Source organism: Bos indicus, chromosome 2 (assembly GCF_029378745.1).
Source record: "Bos indicus isolate NIAB-ARS_2022 breed Sahiwal x Tharparkar chromosome 2, NIAB-ARS_B.indTharparkar_mat_pri_1.0, whole genome shotgun sequence".
NCBI lineage: Eukaryota > Metazoa > Chordata > Mammalia > Artiodactyla > Bovidae > Bos > Bos indicus.
In genome coordinates this window covers 42,266,344-42,290,737 of record NC_091761.1, presented here as the reverse complement: position 1 = coordinate 42,290,737, position 24,394 = coordinate 42,266,344, and the positions used below count along the sequence as shown (strand labels likewise).

At 35.4% G+C, this 24,394-nt stretch overlaps 1 protein-coding gene across 4 annotated transcripts in view; it reads left to right on the top strand.

Moving 5' to 3' along the window:
• The window catches only part of GALNT13 (polypeptide N-acetylgalactosaminyltransferase 13), a 655,617-nt gene that overhangs the window by 14,955 nt on the left and 616,268 nt on the right, over positions 1–24,394 (top strand). For all 4 annotated transcript variants that reach the window (XM_019985184.2, XM_070767821.1, XM_070767827.1 and 1 more), the window contains exon 2: positions 18,011–18,081. The gene's annotated coding sequence lies outside the window, so the exon portion shown is untranslated. The remainder of the gene's footprint in view (positions 1–18,010; positions 18,082–24,394) is intronic.

The following is a 24,394-nucleotide window of genomic DNA, read 5'->3' as shown; positions in this document are numbered from 1 at the left end:
AAACTGTTTTAGTGAAATATTTAGAAATCTTATTTAAGAGAGAATTGAAGGTAAATGAAGGTAGGAAAAGAAATATCATATCATGATGAATTGATCATAATATTGTACAAATTGTATCCAGTACTAAACCCTGAAATGCTGCTTTGCAGAAAGTGTATCTAGCTTAGAAAAAGGGTGATAAGCTTCTATTCCTTTTAACTTTATTTGGAAAATTTTAGCTTCACTGCTGATTTTTGTGAGGTGTTCTTGGCTAAGTTGAGCAGTCATCTTCCATTTTCCCCTTAGTTTTTTGATCAGCTTTGACTGTATTATTTTGTCTTGGCTGATTCTTAGAGTAATTGAAAGATGAGTGCTTTTTCTCTGTGTGAACATGAAAAATAGTAACCATTTTAAAACATATTACTATTCTAGCCTTAGTCCTTTGAGTGAAAAAGATGAAACGTTATTGTTATATTTTTGTTCTTTAGTGACACAGACTTCATTTTAAGTATGTGATGTCTTATTTTAATGATTTTTTCTAAGTGCTTAATCGAAGAGTCTTCATTTTTTTATGTAGAAAGACACATAATTTGAGATAACAAATTGTAACTGATTTCTCATTTAGAAATATTTGAGTTCCAATTCTCTTGTCTTATCATATGAGAATAATATGTTGTTTTCAACACTGAGTTTGTCAATTCCTTCACAATAATTTGTACACATGATAATTATACATAAATTAATAAACTGCTGGTGGTAATCTAATGATGCATCATGCTGTTTCTGATTTATTTCTGAATCATTTGTGGTCTATTGAAATGTACCAGGACTAATTATTTAATGTAACCTGTAACTTCCTCAACTCCAAAAATATGTTCAGTAAGATAGAATATTTATTTTTAAAAAACAATGAAGGAAAAACTTATGTTTAGTAAGAGTTTATTATATAAGAAATGGTTATATAGGTTGCTGCTGCTGCTGCTAAGTCACTTCAGTCGTGTCCGACTCTGTGCAACCCCGTAGACGGCAGCCCACCAGGCTCCCCTGTCCCTGGGATTCTCCAGGCAAGAACACTGGAGTGGGTAGTTGTTTCCTTCTCCAATGCGTGAAAGTGAAAAGTGAAAGTGAAGTCGCTCAGTCGTGTCCAACTCTTAGCGACTCCATGGACTGCAACCTTCCAGTCTCCTCCGTCCATGGGATTTTCCAGGCAAGAGTGATGGAGTGGTTACTAAATAGCAAATGTGTTTTATTTGTGTTTGAAAATCATTTTCATACTAAAAATAATGAAATTACTTAAATGAGCTTTTACTACTTTTCTTATTGTGATCCAAACAATTTTCTAGAGCTGCGTAAAATAATGTGGGATCATTAGTTTACATTTGCTTAGTCTTCCTGTTGCCTTCCATCCTTAAGTTTTGTGTTTGAATATATTTTACAAGTAATTAAAAAGAAAAGTTTAGCCGAAATTTCAACAACCTTGTAAGGAATTTCTCTGTGAGAAATAATTAAAATCAAGTAATAATTCCTGCTGTGTCTGGGAATCACGCATGAGGTTAACTCTTTTCAACCAAGGTTGCATTAAGTCACAGACAGACAATTGATTTTGTTGTATTGTTGCATCTATTTGCCAAAATATTACACCACTCATATAGTATGATAATCCATTGATAACTAACCTCGTAAATTCACTTTGTGAATAGTTTTCACTTTATTTAACAATGATTTGGGAGTTAGTACTCACAGAAAATATTCACTGTAGTTATAAATATAAAAACAAGATACAGAAATATTTAAAAATATGATTGATTTTGCAGTACATTTTTTGTAGTTCTTTTTTTAATTAGAGTATGATTACTTTACAATATTGTGATTGTTTTTGCCATATATCAACATGAATTGGTATTAAGTATACATATGTCCCCTCCCTCTTGAACCCTCCTCCCACCTCCCTCCCCACTGACTAATACTAAATCAAAGATACACTGTTTCCTTTCAGAGGACAGGATTGATGCCCACCAAATATGTGTATACATGTGTGTATGCATGCACGTGTTCCCCAAAGGGTTTCTACTGAAAGCTGAGTTTTTATTTTTATGTGTTTCTTAGGTATTTATCTATTTTTTAATGGGAGAAGACTCTTGAGAGTCCATCCCTTGGACTGCAAGGAGATCCAACCTGTCAATCCTAAAGGAAATCAGTCCTGAATATTCATTGGAAGGACTGATGCTGAAGCTGAAACTCCAATACTTTGGTTACCTGATGCAAAAAACTGACTCATTAGAAAAGACCTGATGCTGGGAAAGATCGAAGGTGGGAGGAGAAGGGGCCAACAGAGGATGAGATGGATGGCATCACTGATGCAATGGACATGAGTTTGAGTAGGCTCCAGGAGTTGGTGATGGACAGAGAAGCTTGGCTTGCTACAGTCCATGGGGTCACAAAGAGTCGGACATGGCTGAGGGACTGAACTGATGGTTGATTTCCTGGCTTCCCAGGTGGCGCTAGTGGTAAAGAACCTGATTGCCAACACAGGTAGATGTAAGAGACGGAGGTTCAATCCCTGGGTCTGGAAGATCCCCTGGAGGAGTGCAGACATACAGATATGTACAGCAGCCCACTCCAGTATTGTTGCATGGAGAATCCTCATGGTCAGAGGAGCCTGGTGGGCTACAGTCCTGTGGGTCACACAGAGTAAGACATGACTGGGCAAGCATGTCCTACTCATGACTAAGCACTGGAGTACTACCATGGTTGATTTATAGCATTGTGTTAGTTTCAAGTGTTACAGCAAAGTGGTTTAGCTATACTTCCATATATATGTCTACACATACATATTATTTTTCAGGTTCTTTTCCATTGGAGGTTATTATACGATATTGAATATAATTTCTTGTGCTATACAGTAAGTCATTGCTTACTATGCAGTAGTGTGTATTTGTTATATAGTAGTGTATATCTGTTAATCCCAAACTCCTAATTCATCCCTCTCCACTCTTCCCTGGGCTTCTCTGGTGGCTCAGCTGATAAAGGATCCTCCTGCAGTGTGGGAGACCTGGGTTTGATCCCTGGGTTGGGAAGTTCCCCTGGAGAAGAGAAAGGCTACCCCTTCCAGTATTCTAGCCTGGAGAATTCTATAGACTGTATCGTCCATGGGGTTGCAAAGAGTCGGACACGACTGAGCAACTTTCACTCACACCCTTCCCCTCTGGTAATGATAAGTTTGCTTTCTATGTCTGAGGTTCTGTTTGTTTTGTAAATAAGTTCATTTGTATCACTTTTTTATATTCCACATAAATATAAGTGATATCATATAATACTTGTTTTTCTCTGTAAGACTGACTTTACTTAGTATGATAATCTCTGGATCCATCTATGCTGCTGCAAATGGCAATATTCCATTCCTTTTTTATGCCTGAGTAATATTCCAATGTGTATATCTACCATGTTATCTTTATTTATTCCTTTCCTAATGGACATTTAGGTTGCTTGCATGTCTTGGCTATTTTGTAAACAGTGCTGCTATGCACACTGGGCTATCTATATCTTTTCCAATTAAAGTTTTCATATTTTCTGGATATATACCCTAGAGTGGGAATGCTGGATCATATGGTAACTCTGTTTTTGTTTTTTTAAGGAAACTCCATACTGTTTTCCACAGTGACTGCACCAGTTAACATTCCCATCAACAGTATTGGGGGATTCCCTTTTCTCTACACCTTCTCCAGCATTTATCATTTGTAGACTCTTTGATGATGGCCATCCTGACAAGTGTGAAGTGGTACCTCACTGTAGTTTTGATTTGCATTTCTCTAACACCTAGTGATGTTGAACATCTTTTCATGTGCCTCTTGGCCATCTGTATGTTTTCTTTGGAGAAATGACTAATTTAATCTCCTGCCCATTTTTTGAATGGTTTTTTTGTTTGCTATTGAGCTATATGAATAGTTTATTTATTTTGTAAATTAAGCTATCATCAGTAGCACCATTTGCAAATATTTTCTCCAATCCCATAGGTTGTCTTTTCACTTTGTTTATGATTTCCTTTGCTATACAAAAGGTTATAAGTTTGATTAGGTTCCATTTGTTTATTTTTGTTTTTATTTCTTTTGCCTTGGTAGAATGATCTAAGAAAATATTGTTGTGATTTATGTCGGAGAATAGCTTGCCTATGTTCTATCTAGGATGTGTATGTTATCACATATTATATTTAAGTCTTCAAGCCATTTCGAGTTTATTTTTGCATATTGTGTGAGGGAGTGCTCTAACTTCATTGATTTACATGATTTAAATTGATTTACACATGATTTACATGTTGCTGTCCAGTTTTCTTCAGGGTATTTTTTTTTTATATATATAACATTCTTTTTTTTTTAATTTTATTTTATTTTTTAACTTTACAATAAAAGTGTGAATCTTCACAATCTCTTGGGTATTGCTCAGATTACTTCTTTTATGATAATGCAGATTTATTCTTGACTTTGAGTTGTTTTATTAACTTTCGAGTCATTTTGACCATTTGTTGGACCATATTAAGTTTTGGTTCAGCTTTTTTTGATGTCCCTATCTAAAATCTTATCTTCAGTATAACTTTCTTTTCAATCTTAATTTAATGGTTTTGAGTTTTTAGCCAACCTTCAATTTAGAAATTTTATGAATTCCTATCTTTTTGCTGATACCCATAGATAGAGCTCCCTTTGCAGAGCCAAGTAAGTTTATCAACATGGCCTGACACCAACACCATCAACTCTTCCCTTTCACTGTTCTCGCTCCTCTTCACAGTAATACCCCTAAAACTCCATCATTTAGTCATTTTTAGCTGATTTATTTTTTGTCCTCTATTTTAATAGTATAAGTATTTGATGCTTGCCAAAGAAAAAAATATTATGTGATTTTAGTCATTTTACACATCTGTGTTTTATTTAAGTGAAGATGAAAGTCCCTAAGTCGTGTCCAACTCTTTGCAAGCCCATGGACTATATAGTCCATGGAATTCTCCAGGCCAGAATACTTGAGTGGGTAGCCATTCCCTCTCCAGGGGATCTTCCCAACTCAGGGATTGAACCCAGGTCTCCTGCATTGAAAACAAATTCTCTACCAGTTGAGCCAGCAGGGAAGCCCAAGGATACTGGAGCAAGTAGCCTATCTCTTCTATACCGGATCTTCCCAACTAAGCAATTGAACCAGTGTCTCCTGCATTGCAGGCAGATTCTTTACCAGCTGAACTACCAGGGAAGCCCTTCTAAATAGCCATGTACTTTTAATTTGCCAAAGGACTACATCTCACAATAACTTGATGTATAAAGTTGTGGGCCAGCAAAATATTACCATATTTTAATACAGAAGCATACTTCCTTGGTGTGTGAAGTGATTCCTACTTAAGTAGTCAATATATATAATCAGTTAATAAATAGGGCTAGTGGTTTGGGGATCTACTTGGTTTAGGGCAGTATGTAAATGCAAGGTCAGCGACATGTACACGTTGGTGTATTTAAAATGGAAAACCAACAGGGACCTACTGTATAACACAGGAAAGTCTGCTCAATGTTATGTAGCAACCTGGATGGAAGGGGAGTTTGGGGGAGAATTGATACATGTATATGTATGGTTGCATTGCTTTGTTGTGAACCTGAAACTATCATAATACTGTTAATTAGCTATATTTTAGTATAAAATAAAAAATAAGACAAAAAAAACCCCAAAATAAATAAATACAAGATCAAGTGCTTCCAAAGTCTCATTAACAGACACATACCTACAAATGAGTTTTTAGCAGTGGGTTCTTGTGAAACCCTGGGGGTCCATGTGGTGAGAGCCATTTTTCTTTTTGTCTGCCCTACTGCTTTCTTTCTGTCATGTCTCTTCCTTACTGAAGTCTCATGCTGTTAAAGAGAGGATTTTTCTCATTTCTGCTTCTGGGGATTATACCTCATTCAAAATGAACAACATCTGCAAACTAGAGCTACATATTTTCATAAGGCTAAGCCATTCTGTCAAAAAAAAGGGCCTCTTATGCCATGAAAAATATAAATGTCATCTTTCTGTATGAACAATATTACAAATTTATGAATAAGAAGCACATTTCTACATGTTATCCTGTAGAGTTTTTACTTTTTATTCTCTGTGTCTTTCAGCAAATTCACCCACACTGTGTTATCTGTGGCTGTATTTTACAGGAAGATGTGTGCCTTTACCACTGTGCAGGGGCTTCAAGGACAGTGGGTTTCTTCAGTGTCTAAAGCTCTTATCTGATGATATACTTGGCTGATTGCCATCAAGCAAGCCGTTCAGAGGACTTAAGAATTCAGATTTCACACAGCGTGCGTCAGTCTCAGGGATAAAATTGAAACTTCTTCACGTGTTACTCTCTCAGTACAGGTTCACACCTTCAAGTCATTAGAAATTTCATGAATGCCTACCTTTTTGAAAGGTAGATCCACATATAGGTCCATGCACATATAGATCTCTCTAGTCAGGACCATGTGGCCCAGAACCAACACCAACAGCAGCACAAGGGAAGGAAGGAAAGAAAAGGAACTTGTTCTCTAGACTGGTGCAGTGTTGTGGTTGACCTCTTCCTCCCTTCAAGCAGCTGCAGTCCTGTGGCTTGTTGTACCTTAGACTTCTTGTGTGACCTTGGCTTACAGTGATGTCCAGTCTGAACAGGGTAAAAATTTCCGTTTTCCTCCCAGCCAGTTTCAGGTGTGAGATCATGTCACTGAAATTTATCCTCTGACATTCGGCTCCATTTCCCCTTGAAATGGAACTGATCAAGGAGTTGTCCCGCTCATTATTGATACTCATGAAGCATTTAATATAAGTACCTACATTTTTGTCGGTTTCTGCAGTTAATAAATCCTTTCTTTTATCTTCCCAAATTGTAGATGTATATCTACATCCATCTGTCTTTAAAAGATTATAAAATCCACGAAGGCAGTCCAACATGGTTTTTTTTTATGCTGTACGTAGCAAAATGTCCTACACAATTATGTCTTTCCTACACACATTAATTAGATTGCACATGTACAGATAGATCCCCTAGGCCTTCCAAAGCCAGAGACGCTACTTTGGAAAATGATGCAGGCCAAAAAGGATTTAGGTCAGTCAAATTTTTATCTGGCTCTCCCAGAAGGATAGTTGAAAATGCCTTTCTGCTGTGCTCTATTAATCTCTTCCTTGTGATTTTTTTCCTTCTCACATTCCATTGTCAGCTCATCAGAGATTGTGGATTTCCTGTACTTCTTATCAAGCTCATTGGGTATTTGAAATGGCAACGTCTTTGTGATATTCACCAGAGTGGCCCAAGAGTTCTTCCACATCTGTCATTTAAAAAAAAAAAAAAAATTATCTGCAATGTGTTCCCTTTGCAAGAGGCATAAGTCACAGAGTTTAAGATGGAAAGGGATCTTGAGGGGTGATCCTGTCAGCCCACCCTCCCTCAGTCTAGGCTATGCCTAATCTAAACCCAAAGCTGACATGTTTCTTTAAAATAAATTTACTCCACATTGTATAGTCCATTACCTACTCCACATTGTTGGTAGAGGGATCTCACTAAAAATAGTTCTGGGCATGTAACTCCTGGGTATAAAAACCTTTGAAAGCCCTACTGGTTAAATTTCAAAATTTTCAGCATGTCATTCAAGACCCTTTATAGAAATCTACCCCAGTGAGCTCACTTCTCATTTATTACCCTCTCCTGATCTATTTTAAGAATTCACTGTATTAATTTGTTACCTAGGCATGGTATAGATATCTATGACTATTTCTTTGCTTGTACTGTTTTGTAGCCTTGAAATACTTATCTTTTCATTTCAAAGATCAGCTTAAATTCTACCTCTTTTTAAAAGATTTTCCCAAATTTTCAAGGCAGAAGCTTTATATTCCTTTTTCCAGTTTCCATAGTACTCTGTTTCTATTGTTGTTGCTGACTTACACCATGTTATCTTAGTTGTATCCTCCTCTGTCTCCCACTTTAAATTATAATCTTTTTCACAGTGGAGGCATCACATTCCTCATTGTTCCCTGGAGGCCTACCAAAGTCCATAATATAGCTAGTTATTCAATAAATGTCTTGAAAAATTGTTAAATATTGATTCAGTAGGAGAAAGGGCTGTGAATTTAATGATACTCTATTGAATGAATTTTTGTGACACTTCTCATGTCTCTGTTTCTAGAATATGATAAGGATATAAAATATTAGCTAGTCCAAATATATATATATATATATATATATATATATATATATATATATATAATATAGTCCAAAGTTAATCACTGCAAATTTATCAAAAGTGTGGGTTTAAAAGGGTATTTAAAAAACTTTTCATTCCAGCAACCAGTAGAACTTGAAGTCCCTTTCAGCATTTCTGGAGAATGAACCTTCAACTTCTTCTTTCACTCTTCATTTGGCCCTTTTTTGGGAAGCCCATTCTGTTTTGTCATTCTTTGCAGTAAGTCATTTTCCTTATTCTGAGCTTAAATTTGATTTCTTGTGATTTTTCTCATTGGTCTTACTGGTCTTCCTTCTCCTTTGGGGGAGCACAGACAGCAAATTTAAACTGTTTTCCACACTGTCAGTTCTTCACATAGGAACAGCATTCAGATTTATGCTGTATGTTCAGTTTTACAGGTTGAGTGGCCCTAAACCACACTGTGTGTGTGTATGTGCATATAAATACATATACATATATACACATGTTTCATATATGTAATTAACTCCTGTGTTAGTGCACAACCAGTCAGAAAACAGTTGAAAATCATTTTAACTGGATATAAGATAACTTGCATAGACACATGTAGAGATAGAGACAGAAAAGTAGATTACCATATAAACAATTCACATTCTGGTCAATGTGATTTATATATATATAATTTTAGATTTTACATAGATAAAAGGTGCTAGATATTACATTATACTTCTAGATTTTGAATTCCAAGATAATCATATTTTTTGGTTATTTTATTGCCATGCAAGAAATTATCCATAAATTTAGTGGCTTAAATAAAGCCATCGTAATCTCTCATAGTTCTGTGGGTTAAGGGGGCTCAGCTGGGAGATCCTCACTTGGGAGCTCTCCTGTAGCTGCCATCAAGTGGTGTCCGGGACTGGAGTCACTAAAAGCTGAATGAATGGGATGTCCACATGTGAGTATCCTTTACTCGCATGTCCTATGCCTTGTGCTCCACAGCATGGCTGGCCTCTCCAACAGAGTGACCTGAAATTTTTCCATGGCAACTGAGCGTGCCAGGAGGCAGAAGACAGAAGAGGCTAGGCCAGTTAAGAGTTACTCCTGGACTGGTACCCTGTTGCTTCCAACCTAGCCTCTTGGTCAAAGAAGTCCTAGCCTCTGCTCAGATTCCAGGAGGGAAAGAAATAACTTCATCTTTTGATGGGTAAATGTCAAGGTCACGTTGCAGAAGTCCATGCAGGATGGTCATCTTTGGAAGATCCAACCTGCCACACCCTATGTTTGGAAGATATAGTAAAGTTAAAGATGCACTTTCTTTTTTTTTTTAATTTTAATTTTATTTTATTTTTAAACTTTACAATATTGTATCAGTTTTGCCAAATATCAAAATGAATCCACCACAGGTATACCTGTGTTCCCCATCCTGAACCCTCCTCCTTCCTCCCTCCTCCCTCCCCATACCCTCCCTCTGGGTCGTCCCAGTGCACCAGCCCCAAGCATCCAGTATCGTGCATCGAACCTGGACTGGCAACTCGTTTCATACATGATATTTTACATGTTTCAATGCCATTCTCCCAAATCGCCCCACCCTCTCCCTCTCCCACAGAGTCCATAAGACTGATCTATACATCAGTGTCTCTTCTGCTGTCTTGTACACAGGGTTATTGTTACCATCTTTCTAAATTCCATATATATGCATTAGTATACTGTATTGGTGTTTTTCTTTCTGGCTTACTTCACTCTGTATAATAGGTTCCAGTTTCATCCATCTCATTAGAACTGATTCAAATGTATTCTTTTTAATGGCCGAGTAATACTCCATTGTGTATATGTACCACTGCTTTCTTATCCATTCATCTGCTGATGGGCATCTAGGTTGCTTCCATGTCCTGGCTATTATAAACAGTGCTGCGATGAACATTGGGGTACATGTGTCTCTTTCCCTTCTGGATTCTTCAGTGTGTATGCCCAGCAGTGGGATTGCTGGATCATAAGGCAGTTCTATTTCCAGTTTTTTAAGGAATCTCCACACTGTTCTCCATAGTGGCTGTACTAGTTTGCATTCCCACCAACAGTGTAAGAGAGTTCCCTTTTCTCCACACCCTCTCCAGCATTTATTGCTTGTAGACTTTTGGATCGCAGCCATTCTGACTGGCGTGAAATGGTACCTCATAGTGGTTTTGATTTGCATTTCTCTGATAATGAGTGATGTTGAGCATCTTTTCATGTGTTTGTTAGCCATAAAGATGCACTTTCAATCAGTTTTTCTTGTCAGAAGAGGTAAATACAAATGTGGTACATTTAAACAATGGTGTAAAACATGAAGAAAGCACCAAAATTGACCATAAAACAATAGAAAGCTAACTCACATCTTCTACCTGAAATTCATCACATATTTACACCACATTTCTAATTGAATCTCATGATTTGAAAGATCTCAGTTCTAAATTTAGGCTCAAAAGAATCTTCACTTAAAAAAAAAAGAAATAACTAGTATGAGATAACTAGATTACTTAATCTTAGTTTCTGGAAATTCATCTCTGGTGTATAATATAATCTCTTCTGCTACTGTTAAAACAAATTTGTTACTTGGAAGCTAACTCTAAAAATAATCCTTCATACAATTAAATAAAACTAAACTACTAGATATTTCCTTTTATGAAATATAGATTTTTCTATTTGAGCCATTTTAAATATTTTTAATTTCCTGAATGTTAATTCTTTCTATTCCTCTCCTCTGAATTCCTTTGAATTTTTCTTCATTTTAATTTTTGCTTGACATATGAACCCTAATATCTGCTATTAATAATTTATCCTGGTCAAATAATCATTAAACCCATGACAGAGAAACAAGCCATATTTACAATAGAAAGTGTACAAGGCATTGGCTTAGGGCTCTTAAGGGCCAATGAAAATGGGGAGACAGAGAGAACACATTAGAGAAGACTTTAGAAGTTATAGATCAATCAGCTTGCTTTGATATCTAGGAAAATAGGGGAATAAATCAAAGAGACATTTGATTTTTCATACACCTCAAAGAGGAGAACAAATGTGGGTAACAACCAACATTGCTTTGAAAGTATTAAATCACTGAGTTCATCTAATTTTATTCTCTGACATCATGACAGGACTTAAATATGAAGGGAAACAAAAGAATTCATATATCTTCACTTCAGCAAGGTTTAATTTTTATCTTGTATGATGTTCTCATCAGCCAGTTAAGAAAATGCAGTCTTGAATAAAGGAAGGCATGGTTTGTTTTGTGTCATTGAATCAGTGACCTGCCAGGGCAGACCAGTTGAAACTCTCGAAGGGGTTGATTGGATGTTTATAATGAATATTATTTGTATTAATCTCCAGAACTTAATAATACAAGATATGAAGTCTATGGACTAGGAAAGTTAAATTTAAAGCTAAATCTATGAATTTGAAAGAATACAAAGTATAGATAGGAAGAAAAGTGGCTGAAGTATCTTGAAGTTTGACGAAAACCTCCAATTAAAGTCGCACTTAACATGCTAATGTCTAATATAGTAAAAATGTAAATGGTAATATCTAGGCATACTGACACACTGTTGCTATAAATTAAAAATAAGACTTGGTAGAGGGCTTGGATTATCCAGAGCGGTCTGTAGCATTTCCTGTCTTTGCTTGCATCACTTGTCACGTAGTAATCAATCCTCTGGTCTGTTTTCAGTTACAAGACTGTAACACATTTTCATCTATCTTCTTTAGGTCCTGTAAAACATTTGACTCTGCAAGAAAATAGGAAGTGTTAATTTCTCAAAAAAAAAAAATCTCTTTTACTAAAGTTGCTTTGTTTCCATGCTTTTCCATTTAAACAGTTTTAGTTCAGTGTCATATTTTTGGATAACCTCTTTGAACATATTTTAAAAGGTAAACTCAACATTTGTAACAACAAGAATGCATAAAACTCAATTCAGAACATGACAATATGAAGACCTAAGGGCCAAATCAGGCAGCAAACACTATGTCATGGCTGCAAATGGATGCAGTGACTGTAAAAATATAAACTGGTTGTGGGGTTGCTCAAATACGGAAATTGTGTACATCTGTGTTAATAAGATACAGTTTAGCAAATTTTAAAAACCTCATGCTATTTGATCCAGGAGTTTGCTTCTGGATATTTTATCCTGAGGAAACAATCTTGCTGTGGCAGAAGATATACTCAGAAGGAACTTTACAGTGGTTTTTATTTTTTGGTAGCTGATATTTGATAACAAGTTATAGATCTTTAAATGATGGCATGTATGGGATGCCAATCAGTAAAATTATTTTGCATTGTAACGATAAACATAATATTGAAGAAATGAAGGAAAAAATAACCTAATTATGAAAGAATTTATATTGTACAATTCTTTAAATAATGGTTTGGAAATAAAAATAGTAAATATATTGTTTGAAATTAAATATGTTGTTTTAAGAATTAAGGGAGATTTTTATTTATGTTTCATTTTTTTTTGGAATTTGAAAAATGGAAGTTGATAATTCTGATTAAGGAAAAATAGCTATATAAAGAAAAAAACCACTGATGACCTTTAAGGACTGTTTGATAATCTTTTCTTTTTTAATTGCTGATAAATTTTATTTGTGAATGTCACTTCATTATTTAACTTTACATTGCTGTATTCATGGACTATAGTATTATTGTATGGCTTATTTAAAAGTCCAAAGCTAGATTCCATATTTACTTTCATTCTCCTTTATTTTATGGATTTAATATGCTTATATAAATATGTTATTAAAATATAATATCTTTGATTTAAATATATGCATATTAATGTATAAATTATACATACACATATATAAAATAGAGAAGACTGTATTTATATACTGTATATATCAGTTCACTTCAGTTCAGGTGCTTAGTCATGTCTGACTCTTTGCAACCCCATGGACTGCACGCCAGGCTTCCCTGTCCATCACCAACTCCCTGAGCTTGCTCAAACACATGTCCATCGCATCAGTGATACCATCCAACCATCTCATCTCATATATATATGGAGTTTTGTTATTTTAGTTGTCCAAGAACATTGAACAATGATGCTGATTTGTTTTTTAACTTCTTAATGTTTTTCTTGATTTGAAACACTTCACCGATTATCTCTTTGGCTATTTTTCTGTGATTCCAAAATATCTCAATGAAAGCAAGACATTTATTTATTTCTACCTATTTTCCCTAATTTACAATTTTGGTATAGCTTCAAACATACAGAGAATTTGTAATTATTATACTTAAGAATCCTGATTACTCTCTGTCCAGATTTGTATTTACATTTTACCCCTGTGCATTATTATTTCTGCCTGTTCTTTCTCTCTCCATATATTTATATATATATATATATATATATATATATATATATATATATACACACACACACACACACACACCCCTGTATAGGCATTCTATAACTGCATAATTATATATGCATATGTATGTGTACATATAGATAATATTGCCCTGAATCTTTTGGGAATAAGTTATAGACATCATGCTTCTTTTTTATTTTTATTCATTTATTTTTAAAATTAATTTAATTGGAGGATAATTACTTTACACTGTTGTGATGGTTTTGCCATAAAGCAACATGAATCAGATCCAGGTATACATGTGTCCTCTGTATCCTGATCCCCACCCACCTCCCTCTCCACCCTGTCTCTCTGGGTTGTCCCAGAGTGCCTGCTTTGCATGCTTCTTTACTTGAAGTACTTTAGTGTGTATTTCCTAAGAATAAGTACATTTTCCTATATAACTATAGTACAATTTTAACCATTAAGAATATCATTTTAGCAAAATGCTATCATGTATTAATAACTCACAGAACCTCTAGGATCACACGTGTATTTGGTTGTTATGTCTTTTTTGAACTTCAGTTTTTAATGACTTTGATGAGTTCAGGTCAGATATTTTTGGACTTTCGTCAGTTTGCATTGGCCTGATATTTCCTAATGATTGATTCAGTTTGCACATTTTTGGCAGACATACCACAGAAATCACGTTGTGTCCTTCTCAAGTGCATCATACTTGGAGGCTTGTTTTGCGGGTTTGTTCCATTTTGATGATTTTTCCTTGATTATTTATTTAAGGTGGTCTTGTTTCTCCATTGAAGGTTACTGTTTTCTTGATTGTAATTAATAAGTGATTTGGGGGAAGATACTTTAAGACTATGGAAATATCCTGTTTGTCAACACCCTTTCACCTACAAGTGCTAATCCAGAGATATTTTCCTGACTTAATCAGTTAATTATAATAATATTAATAATATGTGTTTAATGTTGATTTTCTAACTCTAAGGTGTATTCTGTGCAAGGAAAGAATTTTCCAATTCTTCCTTATATACTTTATTCATGTATTTTATTTATAATTTATATTCTGTAATGAAGTTTAATTCTTTATGATAATTATTTATTCTGGTTTTCCAACTTCCCAGATTTGATTTGTGAGAATTTCTTTAAGCTGAGGCCAGGGTCCTTTTGAAATAGCCGTATCATTTATTTTTTTCCTATTTTTTTGGCTGCTCTGCACATGGCATGTGGGATTTTAGTTCCCTTACCAGTGATCAAATGCATGCCCCCTACAATGGAAGCATGGTGTATTAGTGACTGGACTGCCAGAAAAGTCCCAGCCCCACCATTTCAAAATGCCTTACTCCTCCCTGAGGAAAAAACAAACAAAAGAAGGCATCACCTTGAATTCTATATCTTTTTAAATATTCTCCCTATCTTTGTGTTCTAATCTGTCAGGATAGTTTTTCAACACTATCAGAGTTTCAGTGGACTTTCAGCTGGTGAATTTTATGTCACTCTTAGGATCTTTGTTTTCTTTGCTTCTCTCCCTCAGTTTCTAGACCCTTTAGATCACTGTCGTACAGCTTGAAAGATACTTCTGTTAGAAATTGGTGTTTAATTTTCTGTTTACTGGTAATCTGACATTTTTATTGTCCTCCAACTTCTAGTTATGCTGAAGGCCTAGAATTTGTGTGTTTTTACTTGTTTTTGTTGGCTGTATATTTTACAGTATGTGTGGAAAGTTTCAGATTTAGGTGGCTATTATTACCACAACTACCTCAAATTCCAGGCTCATATTTTTTAAGCATTCCACAAAACATATTGGTATTTTAAGTTATTTGCCATATGCCATGATGTAACCAGACTTTGTGGCTGCATTGCCTTACCTTTAACGGTCATCGTTCTCTTAACCTAGATTATTTAAATTGAAGGCTTTTTTCTTTATTCTTATAATTATTTTATTGAATAGCACACCTCTCAACCCAGGAGTTGTCTCTCTGAAAAATGTGTCCACTGTAAACAAAAAAATTATGATTTGAGATGATTGAAACTTACGATTATGTACCAGCCAATTGTATTTTAAAAATTTCTCCTTTAGATTTAAGATTTATCAGCTATGTATTTAAATACCTGGAAATTCAACCCCCTGACTTTTAAAAATGTATATGTATGTAGAAATGAGGTATCTAATCAATAACATCTGATTATGATAATATTGTGAAATGTAGTTAGAAGCAGTCACTTAAACTAATGAAATATGCTCTTGGAACATATTTAATATCATTCTTTCAGTTTCACTGCAAAGAGGTCTGATCATGGTTGGTAGGTAAGGGGGGTTTGGATCAGGAGCAAAACATTCTGATGTTTGAAAATTACAGAGTAGGACAGAGTTTGCAAATTAGGAATTAGATGAGTGCAGGAGGCATGTCTCATGCGAGAGCAGCAATCATTTTTCTGCTTTCTGGAAGCTGTGAACCCAGACTTAAGATATATTTGCTCTTCCAAAAAAAAGATAGAAATTAGGACTCTTATGAGAAATTTCTTGCTTTTGAACATTTTTTAATATTTTAAAATCATGGTGTAGAATTTTTTAAAAAATTACCGTACACCAGTTTTGGTTGTTATGCTCCAGTTTGCAGCTTCTGCTCTGCATGAGGTGTAGGGACTAGTAGGTGTTGTAGTGAGAAGAAATTGAGGTTGAAAGTGGCTGGCTCTACGCCCAGGATCACTGCTTCTTAGCTGTGTCAAATTGGGCAAGTCATGGGATTAAGGTTAGTTTGAATTCTCTTGCCTAGGAGGATGACTATGCTACAGCATGAAGGAATACACAAATCTGCCAGTTGTTATAACTTCGTAATTCTATTGAAACAATATGTGAATGTGAGTTTGTATCAGTCTATTCTATTTAAACTCTGAGTTTTAAACTTAGAAAAATGAAATTTATAAAAATATAGGGTTTCATAAAATTTCTTGATTTACTTTTGACATTTACCTATGAACTCAGTAACTATCTCTCAGTTCAGTTCAGTTCAGTTCAGTCCAGTTGCTCAGTGGTGTCCGACCCTTTGCAACCCCATGAATCGCAGCATGCCAGGCCTCCCTGTCCATCACCAACTCCCAGAGTTCACTCAGACTCACGTCCATCGAGTCGGTGATGCCATCCAGCCATCTCATCCTCTGTCGTCCCTTTCTCCTCCTGCCCCCAATCCCTCCCAGCATCAGAGTCTTTTCCAATGAGTCAACTCTTCGCATGAGGTGGCCAAAGTACTGGAGTTTCAGCCCCAGCATCATTCCTTCCAAAGAAATCCCAGAGCTGATCTCCTTCAGAATAGACTGGTTGGATCTCCTTGCAGTCCAAGGGACTCTCAAGAGTCTTCTCCAACACCACAGTTCAAAAGCATCTTTTGAACTATCTCTAGTTTCATCTTATTTGAGAAGCTCCCTGTTGAGCATTAGTACAATCATTCGTTCCTGTGCAAGGCAGAGGCCAGTGCCATCCTCTTGTCTTTCACACACTAGAAGATCGATTAATTAGGTGTTCTACTCATAATGCCTGTTCTGCTTGTTGAACTGTTGATTTGTTAAGCCAGTGTTTCTGCTTCATCCTACAAAGCACCAAATCTCTGGGCAGAAATTCTACTAGCTGCTAAGAACGAATGTCTCTCTAAAGATGTTTGCTACTTAATTTTTATTTGTATGGGTCTATAATGTGTTTGAACTGTCGGAAACAACACATTGTACTTTGAAGGGTTACTTTAATTATCATTAAGTTGTGTTTTGTTTTATTTCATTTGAACAGTTCTTTTATAAAACAAAACAGCATACCCAGAAGCATAAAATTCACTTAAGTTTTGAAATATTTTGTACTTCGAAATTACTGTCCTTTCCCATACATCTTTCCTTTAAACAAACACGTTAATTAATGAAATCTGATTAAATAACTTTCTCCTTATAATTGGCTTTCTGAAAAAAAAAAAAGAAATAAATGTTTGTTTATTTTTGTGAGGTGTGCAAGTGGCATGTCTGTGCTTTTCTCAGTACCTAGTTTTCAATTAGAATTGAAGCACATTTACAAAGTGAATCAGTGTAATTCTCTGAATAAATCAAGCAGAATTCTCCTCTGATTCAGGGATTTTCATGTATTAGACAGAAGTACATTTTCAAAACTTGAATTATGTAACAACCACCTAAAAACTCCAACTAAATTCACTTACAAATACCTCATATTTTTGAATTGCTCTTACGTTATTCTGGCTCATTCTGGGGGCCTGTGTTTCTTACACAGATTTTGAAAGTCCACATGCAGACTCATCTCAAGAATGTCCTCCTTGACTGATGTGTAGGAAGATTTGCATATAGTTGGGAACATTTCTGTTTTTAAGCCTACTATAATATGCTAGATGTATAATCTATATTTTGCAAAACCTTATTTCAGTATGTTAAAATATGTGATGTCTGAATGAGTGTTGGTCTGGATTAGAGTTTCTGTGACCTTGGCAAATTGCTTACTCTTCTGTATTTCTTTCTTTTCACAGATGCATTTTGTAGGAGTATTCTGAGGATGAATGTTTGCAAATCATTCTGAAATTGCCAAGTGCCACATACAGTAAGTAATATGTATTTTTATTTTTCCACTCAATTGCAGTCATGCTGAATAAATTTGGCACACAGTCATAAAAGAATACATTTCTATTTACAGTTCTTGATATTTGTGAATACTGAGGAAAACTGTATGTAAAGGAGAAAAATTTGAGCTATTTGCTAGTCTCAATTAAGTTGCATAATTTCATGATTTCTGATGATTGATTTTACTTTTATTCTATGTACATAACTGGTACATAATTTTTATCACTTATTATTTAAGTGATTCTTTTCCCTTTTAATCATAGCTTGAGAAGCATGTAGAAAAAAAATAGTGTTATTAGCCAGTGTTGCTATGGAAATTTTAAAGAGGAGTATTGAATTAAATATTTGGATTTTCTAAGGATTAAGATTGGCTATGTATCAGGCAGTTTATGTATTTTGTCTTAATTCTTCCCCAATTAAAGATCACTATTCTTATTCCCATTTTATAAATGAGAAAATTGAGATCCAAGATGTTTTAATACCTGCCCAGTATCTATTCAAAGTGAAGTCATTGGCTTTGATGAAAACACAGGCTTTTCAAAAAATATTACCTTCACCAATAACTTAGAAAAAGTAAAATTAATTTTAGTTAAGAGTCTGAATATTTAAGAATACAAATATTTTGTAATTATTTCTTTGGATTTTTGTTTTGTGTAAGCAATATCACAGAAGTGTTACAGATTTTTTTTTTCTGTATTATCTATCATGTCATTACTTCCATTTCAAGTAATGCTTCCAATTCCTGACTTAGATTGCTTTAACTAGTAGGAAATAAGTGAAAAAACTTGATTCTGAAAGGAAGTTTATAAATCATCTAAATAATTCTTTGATGAAAAGTGTTCAGAATTAGACTTCTGAAGCTCTCTGAAAGTCCTATTTCATATACTGAGAAGAAAACACACGTGCTCTTATATTATTATTTTAGAGTTGAAAAGAAGCATAAGATCATAGAGTCCTAGCCTCTGTGAGCTCAAATTCCTTGTTTGATGAACTGGGATAATCTGGTGTATGATTCAAAATAAAATTTCCGAAAAATGGAGAGACAATAATGGCCACATTGATATATGTAAGTTGTTTTGCAGTATAACTACTTTTTTCAAGAAGGTGGCATAGTGTAGTGTTTTAAGAATTTTGACTCTGGATTCAGACCACCTGGATTTAAATTCTGGGTTTATCATTTATTCAGTGTTTCAGCTGTGTAACTTTGAATAAATTACTTAATGTATCTCTAAAATGGGTAAAAATTCAGTTCAGTTCAGTTTAGTTCAGTCACTCAGTCGTGTCCGACTCTGTGACCCCATGAATCACAGCACGCCAGGCCTCTCTGTCCATCACCAGCTCCTGGAGTTCACTCAGACTCATGTGCATCGAGTCAGTGATGGCATCCAGCCGTCTCATCCTCTGTCGTCCCCTTCTCCTTGTCCCCTCAATCTCTCCCAGCATCAGGGTCTTTTCCAATGAGTCAACTCTTCGCATGAAGTGGCCAAAGTATTGGAGTTTCAGCTTTAGCATCAGTCCTTCCAATGAACACCCAGGGCTGATCTCCTTTAGGATAGACTGGTTGGATCTCCTTGCAGTCCAAGGGACTCTCAAGAGTCTTCTCCAACACCACAGTTCAAAAGCATCAATTCTTTGGCACTCAGCTTTCTTCACAGTCCAACTCTCACATCCATACATGACCACTGGAAAAACCATAGCCTTGACTAGACAGACCTTTGTTGGCAAAGTAATGTCTCTGCTTTTGAATATGCTATCTAGGTTGGTCATAACTTTCCTTCCAAGGAGTAAGCGTCTGTTAATTTCATTAGTGCAGTCACCATCTGCAGTGATTTTGGAGCCCCCCAAAATAAAGTCTGACACTGTTTCCACTGTTTCCCCATCTATTTCCACTGTTTCCCCATCTATTTCCCATGAAGTGATGGGATCAGATGCCATAATCTTAGTTTTCTGAATGTTGAGCTTTAAGCCAACTTTTTCACACTCCTCTTTCACTTTCATCAAGAGGCTTTTTAGTTCCTCTTCACTTTCTGCCATAAAAGTGGTGTCATCTGCATATCTGAGGTTATTGATATTTCTCCCGGCAATCTTGATTCCAGCTTGTGCTTCCTCCAGCCCAGTGTTTCTCATGATATACATGATATGCTTTGCATATAAGTTAAATAAGCAGGGTGACAATATACAGCCTTGACGTACTCCGTTTCCTATTTGGAACCAGTCTGTTGTTCCATGTCCAGTTCTAACTGTTGCTTCCTGACCTGCATTCAGGTTTCTCGAGAGGCAGGTCAGGTGGTCTGGTATGCCCATCTCTTTTAGAATTTTCCACAGTTTATTGTTATCCACATAGTCAAAGGCTTTGGCATAGTCAATAAAGCAGAAATAGATGTTTTTCTGGAACTCTCTTGCTTTTTTGATGATCCAGCAGATGTTGGTAATTTGATCTCTGGTAAAAATTAGGAACTACCTAATTTATGTTGAGTTTATACATGTAAACTATAGCACAGTTCTTATTGCCTAGTTAATGATCAATAAATGTACATGGTTATTATATTGGGACTGATTCATTTGGATATTTCAAGTATGTATGTTAATAAGTGTCTTAACTTCATGATTATGTCATATAAAATACACAACAAAGTTTCTCAGTGAATACTGTCAGTTGACGTGCTCAGAAGGAAACTAAACTTTAGCCTTCTTCATACACAAATCAAGATGCTTTTAGTAGCTACTTTTCCTCCTTTGAACTTTTAGTGAAGAAGCAAACTATTTAGTCAAACAGAATGTATGGCCTATTCTGTGATGGTTGCAAATCTAGGCCCAAAGCATGTTTGTGCGCTCTTTGAATATGAGAGGTGGGGAGTTTTGTGTTTATTGAATCTTAAATGCTTGTTTTGAAGGAGCCCAGGCAAACTTATAGATACAGATAAAGAAAATTGTTAAAACAATTGTCAAATAATTGGGAAAATTTTCATCCAATGTTTTTTTTTAAAAATTCATGGAAATTGAAGAGCTATGGGCAAGAAAAAAAATCCATATTAAGTGTCAATTCTAACCCTTGTACCTTACATTCAATATCTCAGTTAATCTAAGCAATGATATAATGAGGTAGGTATGTTATTACCTCTATTCTTCATACAAGGGAAATGCAGCACAGAAAGTTTAATCTATCTTTCATGGGAGCAAAGCTTGAGGTTGATCTAATTTTGTAATATAAATTTATTTATTTATTCATATTGGCTGTGTTGGGTCAACAAAAAGCAAGGGCTTTTCTCTGGTTGCGGTAGCAAGGGCTACTCTTTAGTTGCAGTGCACAGGCTTCTCTCTGCAGTGGCTTCTCTTGCTGCAGAGTGGGGACTCTAAGACGCATAGACTTCAGTAGTTGTGACCCACAGGCTCAGTGGTTGTAGCTCCCAGGCTCTAGAGCACAGGGTCAGTAGTTGTGGCCCTGTGACATGTAGGATCTTCCCAGACCAGATATTGAATGCATGTCTCTTGCATTGACAGGTGGCTTCTTTACTACTGATCCACCAGGGTAGCCCTGATCTAGTTTGTTTTATTGAAGCATAATTGGCATAAACATTGTATCTGTTTCAGGTGTACAATATGATTCAAATATTTGTATATATTGCAAAATGATCACCACAGTAAGTTTAGTTAACTTCTATCACTATATATCCTTATAAATTTTTTTTCCTGTGATAAGGACTTTTAAGATTTATTCTCTTAGCAAGTTTCAAATATGCTATAATTTTGTTAATTACAGTAACCATGCTGTACATCACATTCCCATGACTTTTTTATTTTAGAGCTGGATGTTTATACTTTTGATCCTTATCACCTGTTTCTCCCACCCCTCATCTTCTCTTCTGGCAATCACCAATCTGTTCTCAGTATCTATGAACTTGGGTTGTTTGTTTTTAAATCACACATGTAAATGAGATGTTATGGTATTTATCTTTCTCTGCCTGACTTAATTCACTTAGCATAATACCCTCAAGGTCTGTTCATGCTATTGCATATATTTCATTCTTTTTCATGGCCAAATAGTATGCCACATATATGGCATGTATATATACATATACACATAAGCATCACATATACACCACATCTTCTCTATCCATTCACTCATTAGTGGATACTTGTGTTGTTTTCATATCTTGACCATTGTAAATAAAGCTGCAGTGATTGTGGGCCTGCATATATCTTTTTAAGTTAGCAGTTTTATTGATAAATACCCTGAAATGGAATTGCTGGAGCGTGTGGTATTACTATTTGTAATTTTTTGATAATCTTCCATGCTATTTTCCACAGTGGCTGTTCAAATCTACATTTTCACCAACAGTGCACATGGGTTTCCTTTTTTCCAAATTCTTGCCAGCATTTATTATTTCTTGTCTTTTTGATAGTAGCCATTCTAATATGTTTGAGATGATACCTCATTGTTGTTTTGACTAGTATTTTCCTGATGATTAGTGATGTTGAGCATCCATTCATGTGTTTCTTTACCATCTCTATGTCTTCTTTGAAAAAATGTCTATTTGAATCTTCTGTTTTTTTTTTTTAAGAGGTTGATTTAATGCTATAGCATTTTTTCTTTATCCTCTTAATCCAATATTAAGCACTAAAATTCAGTGACTGGTCTTTCTTTATTTGCATAAAAACCTTACTCTTCAACCTCAGATCATAGATATTAATTCTTTAGTAAATAAGTAGTTTATGATTGAATTTCAACCAAACAAATAACAATTGCCTTATACTAAATGTTGGTAGGACCACTCAGCAACCCAAAGCTGCCTTGAAAAAATGCTGTTTGAGTAAAGAAATCCTGGGGGGGAAAAAAGTTTCTTCCCTAAGGCTATAGACCTATTTTATGCTTCTGTTAATTTTACTTCTTAGAATTTGAAGTTACTGGCCACACCCTTTTCTTGCAGTTCTTCAGCCACTTCATACAATACAGAGAGGTTCAAATTGGAGAGTCCATCTTGACTTAATCTTCCTCGCTATTCATCATTTTCAGGTGTGTCTGAGCTCAGGCACATCCTTTACAGCACACCAGCCACACTGATTCCCTTTCACTCATTAGTGATCTTCATCTTTTGCCATTTTAGTCATCTACCAATCCCAGTGCCTTTACACATCACCTCTTGAAATGAACCATTAGCAGTATTTTACCTGAGGGATATTCTCAAGCTTCTTAGTATACAAAATATTTGTACTCTAAAAATGATTGAGTCAGGTCTTTGGTTGTTCTCATACTCATCTTGGTTTTGAGCAAAGGATTTAGAGAATATGTCTACTTTTGTTTTCCAGAATTGGTCTCTGAAAGACAAAGCTAGTGTTCAAATTTAGTATTTTTATTTAATTTAATTCAATAAATACTTGTCACATGCTACTATAATATGAAAGGCACTGTGTTGGTTACAAGAGTAGGTGCTTGTTGAGTATCAGTTTAGTCATTCAGTCGTATCTGACTCTTTGTGACCCCATGGACTGCAGCAGGCAGGCTTCCCTGTCCATCACCAACTCCTGGAGCTTGCTTAAACTCATGCCCATCAAGTTGATGATGCCATCCAACAATCTCATCCTTTAGTCGTCCCCTTCTCCTCCTGCCTTCAATCTTTCCCATCATCAGAGTCTTTTCAAATGAGTCAGTTCTTCACATCAGGTGGCCAAAGTATTGGAGTTTTAGTATCAGTCCTTCCAAAGAATATTCAGGACTGATTTCCTTTTAGATTGAGTGGTTTGATCTCCTTGCAGTCCAAGGGACTCTCAAGAGTCTTCTCCAACTCGACAGTTCAAAAGCATCAATTCTTTAGTGCTCAGTTTTCTTTATGGTCCAACTCTCACATCCATACATGACTAATGGAAAAACCATAGCTTTGAGTAGACAGACCTTTGTTGGCAAAGTAATGTCTCTGCTTTTTAATATGCTATCTAGGTTGGTCATAGCTTTTCTTCCAAGGAGCAAGCGTCTTTTAATTTCATGGCTTCAGGAGGAGACAAAAAATGACTTTCAAGAAAATTCTGTTTGTAATTTGAGGAAATAAGATATACCCAGGCATAAAGAAAGCAAAGGATGTGGTATTAAGATATGATATCATCAAAGTAGTCTAAATTAGTCAAATTAATAAAGTCATTTCAAATAATTTAAGGAATAATCAGAAAGGTTATATAAACATTAAGGAGATTTAAGAAAGGAGATACAATTCTAAACTGCACTGGTTCAAGATTTCACCCTGGAGATTGTTATAGATATTTATGCAGGTGGACAATACTAACAGAGAAGTCAAGGCAGT